Source organism: Crocodylus porosus, unplaced genomic scaffold, assembly GCF_001723895.1.
Source record: "Crocodylus porosus isolate Cpor-Errol unplaced genomic scaffold, CroPor_comp1, whole genome shotgun sequence".
NCBI classification, from domain to species: Eukaryota; Metazoa; Chordata; order Crocodylia; family Crocodylidae; genus Crocodylus; species Crocodylus porosus.
The window spans coordinates 23,347,365-23,355,765 of record NW_017728948.1 but is presented as its reverse complement, the minus strand read 5'-3'; positions in this window follow the sequence as shown (position 1 = coordinate 23,355,765).

Sequence of the window (8,401 nt, the reverse complement as noted above, 5' to 3'; positions counted from 1 at the left end):
GTCCTCGGGGCAGCCGGGCCCGCTCCCCGGCCCCGGCGCCCGCGCCCGCGTCCCCCGGCCTCCCCTCCACCCCCTTGGAGCCCGACCTCCGCCGCCCCCGCGGAGCCACTCGAGCCGAGGGGGGCGGAGAGATTTCTCGTATTTTAGTTTCGTTCAAGCAAGGGCTCGAGGCTTTTCCCTGCAATTTAAAACGCGAAGGTTGAGCCGAAGTTAGAAGGGGAAATAATTTGCTGTAATGAGCCCGGGCAATCTTCTGCAGGCGGCCGGCTCCAGCCCGGCTGTAGCTGGGGGCGAGGCGGGACTTTTATCATCCCCCAAGTAGCAGCGACGCTTTCACGAGCTCGGCACTGCATACCTGCGCCAGGCGCGCCCCCCGCATCTGCCCCGACCCCTCCCGCAGCGCTCCCGCCTGCGCCGCTTCCCTCCGTCTCCGCTTCCCTCCTCTTTTTCTCTCCCCCCCCGCCCCCCGCTTTCTTCTTGGTCATTGTTTTCCTCTCCTCCGTGCACACGCCAGCGCCCGCGAGGCCGCCGGCAGCGCAGAGCCCCAGCGAGATGCCAGCGGGTTCCCACGTCCTGTCCCGGCCCCGCTCGCCCGGGATAACCTCGCCCCCCGCCAGATTAGATCTGGTACGGCGCTCACCTCTGAGAAAGATCAAAGGGCGGGAGGCACCCCCGGGTCTCCAGGCAAGTGGCTGCTGCCTCTTCCCCCCGCCTGCACCTTTGGGTGGATAATAAATCCATACCCCCAGTGAATCCGATCGAGGCGCTGCCCTTTCATCTCTGTCGCTTTGTCAGCATTTTTTTTTACATGATGTCAACTGGGGATGGAGATTGGAGGCAGAGATTCCTGCTCAGCGCGGCTTTGCTTCGAGTCCCCCCCGCCCGCCCCCCGACCCTTGGGCTAAAGTCCCTGGTTGCTCAATTAAACCCAGATGAGAACAATTAATAACTAAGTAATGACAATAAGTTGGGAATCACACGGATGAACGCTCCGTGTGAATAGGAAAAGCTCACACAAAAGAGCAAAAAGGATTTGTCGGCTCTTTTTAAGGGGGAATTGGCTTTTCTTTCTCTTGCCTCTGGCTTACCAGCGAATAAAACTCACTTTTGTGTCTTTGTCGCCTTAAGGAGCTCAGTGGGCAGTTGGAAGTGAGAATGGCTCTTTTCCTTTCAACTTGAGGGTGCTGGCGCCATGCAGCCCCAAGGACAGAGAGCAGCCAAAGCAAAGTTTCCTAATAACTCTCCTTGTCTCCCTATCGATAGGGCGACAAGCCCTAGCATCCATCACGTATGGGAAACAAAGCAATCCACACACACCTCCCAGCACAAAACGCACATGTAAACATGCACACGCACGCACACACATGCACACACACATTCTCTTTCACCACTGCAGTGGTGAAAACAAAGCAGCTACAGCCGAACAGGCAGCCTCATCTGGAAGAAGCAGCGTGTTCATGCAAAAGCTCTGCAGAGGAGCCAATGAGCAGGGTCGCCTGAGCAGGGAAGAGAAAACTAAAACAAAACAAAACAAAACAGAAAGGAAGGCATTTTCATAACTCTTTCCCCCAAACTGAGTTGGATTTTGCTGTTTTGTCTATGTGTACAGTAGACACATGGGGATTTAGGTCTTTGATACAGTTTGCCTGTCACTACAACTTGACAAGCTTAAAAATGCCACCCAACTCCTCCAATTCTGAAATGGCAAGGCACACATGACCAGATATTGTGTGTGCCACAGACTTCCGGGTTCTGGCTCGATGTGTAATAACTGGTGTCCCAATAAGTTCAATTATTTTGAGTAAACTCCACACACATGTAAACAAATGACATCAAAATGTAGCTTCACACTCCTTTTCACAGTGTTACAGGGGAGGAACTGCTGGAGAAAGCAAAGTGTTGTTCAATTACTTTTTTTGGATTTTTGGGCTTTTCAGCATTTAAAATTTCCATTTCAAATGCAATTTATAATGGCAAGTCCCTCTGAACATGACCCTGAAGACCTGTTGAGTCATTTTTCCCTCCAAAAGTGTCTAAGTAAGCTTAATTCCTATGGGCAAACTCCATGAAGGGACACGGTACTGCAATGACTGTTGTGTAGTGGAATTCACAGCTCTACCTTTGGTATCTTAGAACGGTATCTTCAAAAGCAAACCAGCTGAGCAAGGAGCTGCTTAAACTAACTTGCGGGTGAGAAATGGGTCACTGCCTAATTCCGGACCAGGACTCACTTCAGATTCTCAGCTGACAGACCCCATCCATTACCCGCTGACTTGTGTACTTGCCCATGCGCTGGGAGACCAGTTTTTACACCCTTTTCTGGCTGATGTAGAGCTGAATCTCAAACCCAAGTCACACATTCCAGGAGAGCGCCTCATAACTAGGCTGTTGTGTATTCTGGGGAAGATACTACATTTTGTACAGCTATAGCTATTGTTTGGGCTAGAGAGAGAAAGAGAAACACATCTCCAACCTTTTGGATTCCTGCCATCATCATTGCCTAGGCTGTGCATATAAGAGGATGAGACACACTGACTTTCATGAAAAAGGGCTGATCTGATATGTAGGTACTTATTTAACTGCAGGAGATAGATGCCTTCCTCCTCCTGACAACCTCTGAGAGGGGGCTTAGGCTTCCCCCCTTTCCACCTGGTTAGGTAAAGTTAGGTAGTCCCTCCTCAGCAGGGCGGTTTTTGAAAATTGTCTTGCATGTGTAGGAAGCCTCACCTAACTTGAGGCTGAAGATTCTGGTATATGGCTGGGTGCCTAAAAGTTGGGCATTGATAGGCCAAGAATTACAATACTCAATTTTCTTTGGAGATTTAGCTCTCAAATGCTTCTAAAACATTTATCTACTGTTATTCTAAGTTTGCAGCTTGTGACATTGAAGGCATGCATGAGGGCATATCTACAGTAAAAATAACACATGCTGCACATTAGATTTGTGACTCGCTTATGACACAGTTGTCCACTGACTCAGTTACAAAATGTCACTTGACTATGTTGCCTAACCATGCCAACATCTTCTTTTCTCCTTGATAATGCAACATGGCTAAGGGCCTTGCAACTTGTTGAAATGGAAAAAGGATGACACCTCTGTTATAACTGGGTCACTTACTAGCATAGTTGCCTTGGACTCCAGACACATCTGGTAGGAGCTATTCCTTCTTCTCAGTAGACTGTTAATTCTGAAACATACTGATGTCAGTTTAAACGCAAAAGCTGTTACATATTTCCTTGTTTATCAGTGAAGAGGAAACATCTTGAGGGAACAATGCTACAAATCTCTCATTGACCTCAATAGTGCAGGATCAGGTTCTAAACCTGCTTCATTTGAAATGTCTTGTTTCATTGGGAAGGAGCACTCATGAGGATAAGTTCCAAAATATGAAAATTGCTATGTGTCTTCAACTTAATTCAAGTAACTGGTTGTATTTTGACCTAATTAAGGTATTCAGTTATTTTGTGTGTTTTATCCTCAACAACACTTTTGGCCTGAAGGAAAAGGGGAAATGATGATGGGAATGAAGGCAAGGGAACTGTGATGGCAAGGGGCAAAAAGCCTTGTGCAGACAGGAAAATTGGACTAGGAAGGTCACTTGTGGGGTAAGAAAGGTCTCAGAAAGGGGGAAAATCATTGTTTCAAAAGGACACGATGGGTTGAATTAGTAATTCAGTGTTTGTGTAAAGATAGCCCTGTATTTGACCCTGCATGCAGGCAGTGATATCAGAGCAACATATACATTAACATTAAGGGAATAAATCCTTCGTTGGTGTGAATGCTGACGTAAATCAATGAAGCTCTACTCACTTCTATTAAGGAAGATCTACATCTTTAGTTCAATGACAAATTAGATGAAGAACACACATTTCTTTTTACTTATAAAAAAGGAAAGCAGGATTACCTCATGTTAGATATGTGCTGCAGGCCTTAGTTAAAACTAGAGTTATAACAGTTAGTTACAAGATCTTCTTAAATTACTTTCTTTTAATCCAGAGGTACCATTAAGATGTAGTTTGTATAGTGACATGGATATGAAAAACCATCTATTATTTGGCAGTAATCACAATAGCTAGAGTAATTTAAATGCAAGCTTTATTTAGAAATAAGCATTGCTGGATATTTTTAGCAACATCTCTTTATCTTATGCATCCTAAACAGAAATAGCATTTACTGAGGATCCCATATCTAGACACAGAACATTTTAACAGGCATGCTTAACTCAGGTTTTTAATTAAGGCATTCTTCTCAATAGCACTGTTAAATGAGGATTAAATAACAGTATTCTCAACTGTAGTGTCCTTACCAGAGGGAGTCTTTGAAAAAACGGATCTTACAATAAATTGATCTTACAATGAATTCTCCCTGTGTTTTAATTAACTTGGAAAAATGATGCTTACCTAAATATTCTTGTTAACTATTAATTTAGCTGCAGCATCCTTAATGGATATGTACTTTGCTCAGGAGGCCTTAGTAAAAGCATTCTAAAATAATTCCTTACAACAACACTTACAAATACATATTAAAATAATTTATGGTAAAAATATCGGGGGAAGAATATAAAACTGATAGTCATATTTCTTAAACACAGATTTCAAAATACTGGACTGAATTTCTTCTAACATAATGCTTTTCCCTTCAACAAAGAATGCTATAAAACTAACCAAGTTTGAAGTTTCTAACTGTATTTGTTTCACTTAGAACGTATGGGAACAGCTATGTTTTTGAGCCCACATAATGTTAAACATGGCTGAATCAATGTTCAGACTAAAGAAATACAAGCATATTTAAAAAGACAAAAACAAACATGAACATTTTCATTCCATAAGGATTTAGTTTGGAAACGTTTTAAATGACGATTGGAATTAGAATCTCAGTTTATCTAGAGTTTGTGAACATTGTAATGTATGGGGAAAATTAATCAGTGGCTTTGGGTCTTATCCAAAGCCCAGTACAGTTAATGGAATCTTTCCATGGACTAACAGGCTTTGGATCAGACCCACAAACTGATACTTCACAGAAGAAATAAAGTTGCATTGCTTATGTGAGAGCTAATATAACTCAACATGTGTAAGTGTATATATCAAACCTTGTGTTATGTTTAATTCATATGGATATGTATAATATGTATATGTGTGTACTTGCAGATTATACAGATGTATGTCTCTGTATAAGCACATGCACAACTTGTGTGAAGTGCATATTTTCATTTAAAATATTTTTATCACAATGTCTATTGAAACAAGTATAGATGCGGTAAGGAAAGTAGCAGTATTTATTACAGTATAACACATACTTTAAAAACCAGCAGCATCTGTTTACATTGACCTGCAATAAAAACCAAAGGAAACATCAGTTAGTATTAGAATTTTATCTTTTCAATGTCCAGAAACAGTTTCTGTGCCTTTGAAGTATGCTGTCAAGCACTACTGGAAAATTGCATTGCTCTAATTATTTCATTCAGTTTAGAGGTAAGGATGTAATTGGCTGGCAGCCTTTGTCTCTATGAACCCTATGGGGATGGGCTTTCTGGATACTGATAAGTAAAATTAGCTCATATTCTAAAAGATGTTGGAAAAAAAACTTTTGTGTAAAGAAAAAGCAGAACATACAGTATTTCAGTGGGTCAGATGATCTTAAACAAACTCCTTTTAACTCCTCTCTGTTCCATCTATTATTAAGCACTGACCTTACAATGATTAATCTTTTTTCAGGCAAAATTCCGGTTGACCTCTCTGAGAGTTTTGCCTGAATAAAACACATGAAAGATCAGGTTCCAAATGGGTATATTGCTAACTTGTGAAATATTTACTAGGGCTATGTCATGTCCTAGTTTCTTACCAATTAAATGAGGTTTTTGGGTTAAATAAGATGATACCAATGTCTATGAAAAATTGAAAGAAAAGAATCATAAAACAAGGTATGATATATCTATATGAATAAAGGGATGTGATCATCCCAAAGCATGCAGAAAAAGGCATAAGCAAGAACTCTCTGAAGAAAAAATGAAGTGCCTTGTTCATGCCATCCTGACAACACATATGCTGGAAGTACAGCTGGGGAAGTGTGGTGTATAGTATATAGCCAGAAGGAGAGAGTGCTCAGAGAAGAGGCTCCAAACACAGTAGTCCATAGCAACCCATCTGGGAAAATGTACACACCATGGGAGATCAGACAGGCAGTGTGCTGTGGAGCCAAAGCAATACCCAAACAGACCAAACGGTTAGACCTTCTTCCACGCAGTGATTAGCAGAGTATAGGAGACAGTACAGAGAGGTGAGAATTGAGAAAGAAGTTGTGTCCATAAGGACACAACTGGCAGTCAGCAGCAGGAGGAACTGTCCAAAACACACAGGATGCACTGAACTGTGCTGAGTCAACAATATGCCTTGGTATAGACAAGACAAATACAAATACATAAACAATAGTGAAACAGCAGTTTTACTGGCTTCTCTCAATGAAACTTTCCAGAACAATCTGTTTAATATATATGACACATACAATGGGACGATGTTTATTTATTGATGCATTATTTGTATGTGTGGATGTTTCCCATATGCAGTCGCTGTGCCTAAGAATGCAGTCATCCAGAGACTGAGGCAGGAAGCACGTTGTATTAGTATCCTCTTAACTTTCTGTTTCATTCTACTTCTCCCTTACTTCCTTTCTGCTATGATTAGACCCCTGCATCTTTGAGCCCATATCTGTGTGGATGTTTAGTTCTTGGGTGTTTAATTGCTTGACTTCTCAATTGCTGCAATTCATTTTATAGTATATCTGTGCATTCATTTCCCTTTTTCTCTTAAGTGGCTATTTATGCCCATGCTGCTTTTGGCTCAATTCTGCAGACACTTATGAACTTGAATAACTTTTTCACCTTTGAGTAGTTCCATGGATGCCTCTTTTTCTACTGCTGAATTCTCCGGAATTATTCATGTAGGTAAAACTATTCATAAATGTGTACTGGGTTAGCTTCACTGTCTCTAACTTTTGTCTTTATCATTCATTTTGAAAAATAAGCATACTTATATTAAAAAAACTAAGACTAAGTAAATCTTAGAAAATTAGTAATACATGTTTAGAGCTGTACTTCTTGGGGCAATAACATGTATACTATTTTTATTTTTTATATATATATATATATTTTAAACAGACATTTTAAAATAAAATATAGTTTGCCTTATTAAACCATGAAATATACTACAGTTATTAAACCATACTACAGGTGAGTTGTAGCACTGATAATTGTTTTAAAAATGAGGATATTTTAAATTAAGGTGATATGGAGATAATAACATACCAGCTAATATATGAAAAAGTAGGTCCTGATGCTGTAGTATGTGCAGCTAAGTGAGTAGATACTTGTATACATGTGTGACCTTACTGACTTTGTTGCAATAAGCTGTAGGATCAGGGCTTTAGGTATGATGGTTAGAGGATTTAAAGACTTCTGGTTTAAAACAGTGACTCTTTTGGTTTTTCCTTTAACCTGTGATGTGCATTGCCCTGAATACAATAACAATTACAACAATAACAACAATAACAACAACAAAAATAATATGGACATGGAATTATTACATGGAATTTGACACATGAAAGAGTACTGATTATCGTTTAAAAGATAATTAATGCTATTATGCACTAACTTGTGGAAACTTTTGACCTCAAAAGTATTAAAGTCCAAGGGTTTCATTTCTGGCTATTTCAGATGTGAACAGAATAAGAGTTCTCATTTGAGAAGTCCTTCCTTATAAATCAACTGACTTTTGCAACCTTAAAGATAGATGGATGGAAATGAATTAATTGGCAGAAGGCTAGGGTGAGCTGAACTGCTTTCATCCAGTCAACTGATTCCTCATGATTTCTTGTCACTCAGATGGAGATGAAGTTGAGTCATTCTGGATGTAATCTGTTACAAAGCAGCATAGGATGGCTGTTTTCTCCTTTGTGGTACCTATATTTTCAGTTTTTTTTCAGTTCTGTGGCTAGCAATAGCTTAAGATGTTCCTCGAGAAGCCACTCACACTGCAAACAGATGTGTTCTAGTAAAATTTCAGCTCATTCTCCACCATTGTCACCCAATAATGCTTCTTCCAGCCTCATTCCCAGCTCCAGCTTGACTCCATCTATTAGCCTCAACTTACATTTTCCCCCTTCCCCCAACTCATTTCTAGCAACAGTTTTACTCTTGTCAACTTAAAAGTTTAGCATCCTTCACATCAAGCTGCTGTCCAACTCCAGCATCCCTACACTTAACACCTGACATGCTCTCTCATGCATGAAGTGAGCCCAGAACCCCAGGAGGAAAATCAGATGAAAGCAAATGTTTGCAGCTCTCCCAAAATAGGTGTCAGCTCCCTGATACTGAGAGTTTTACAGCTCTATAAATCAGGCTGAAAA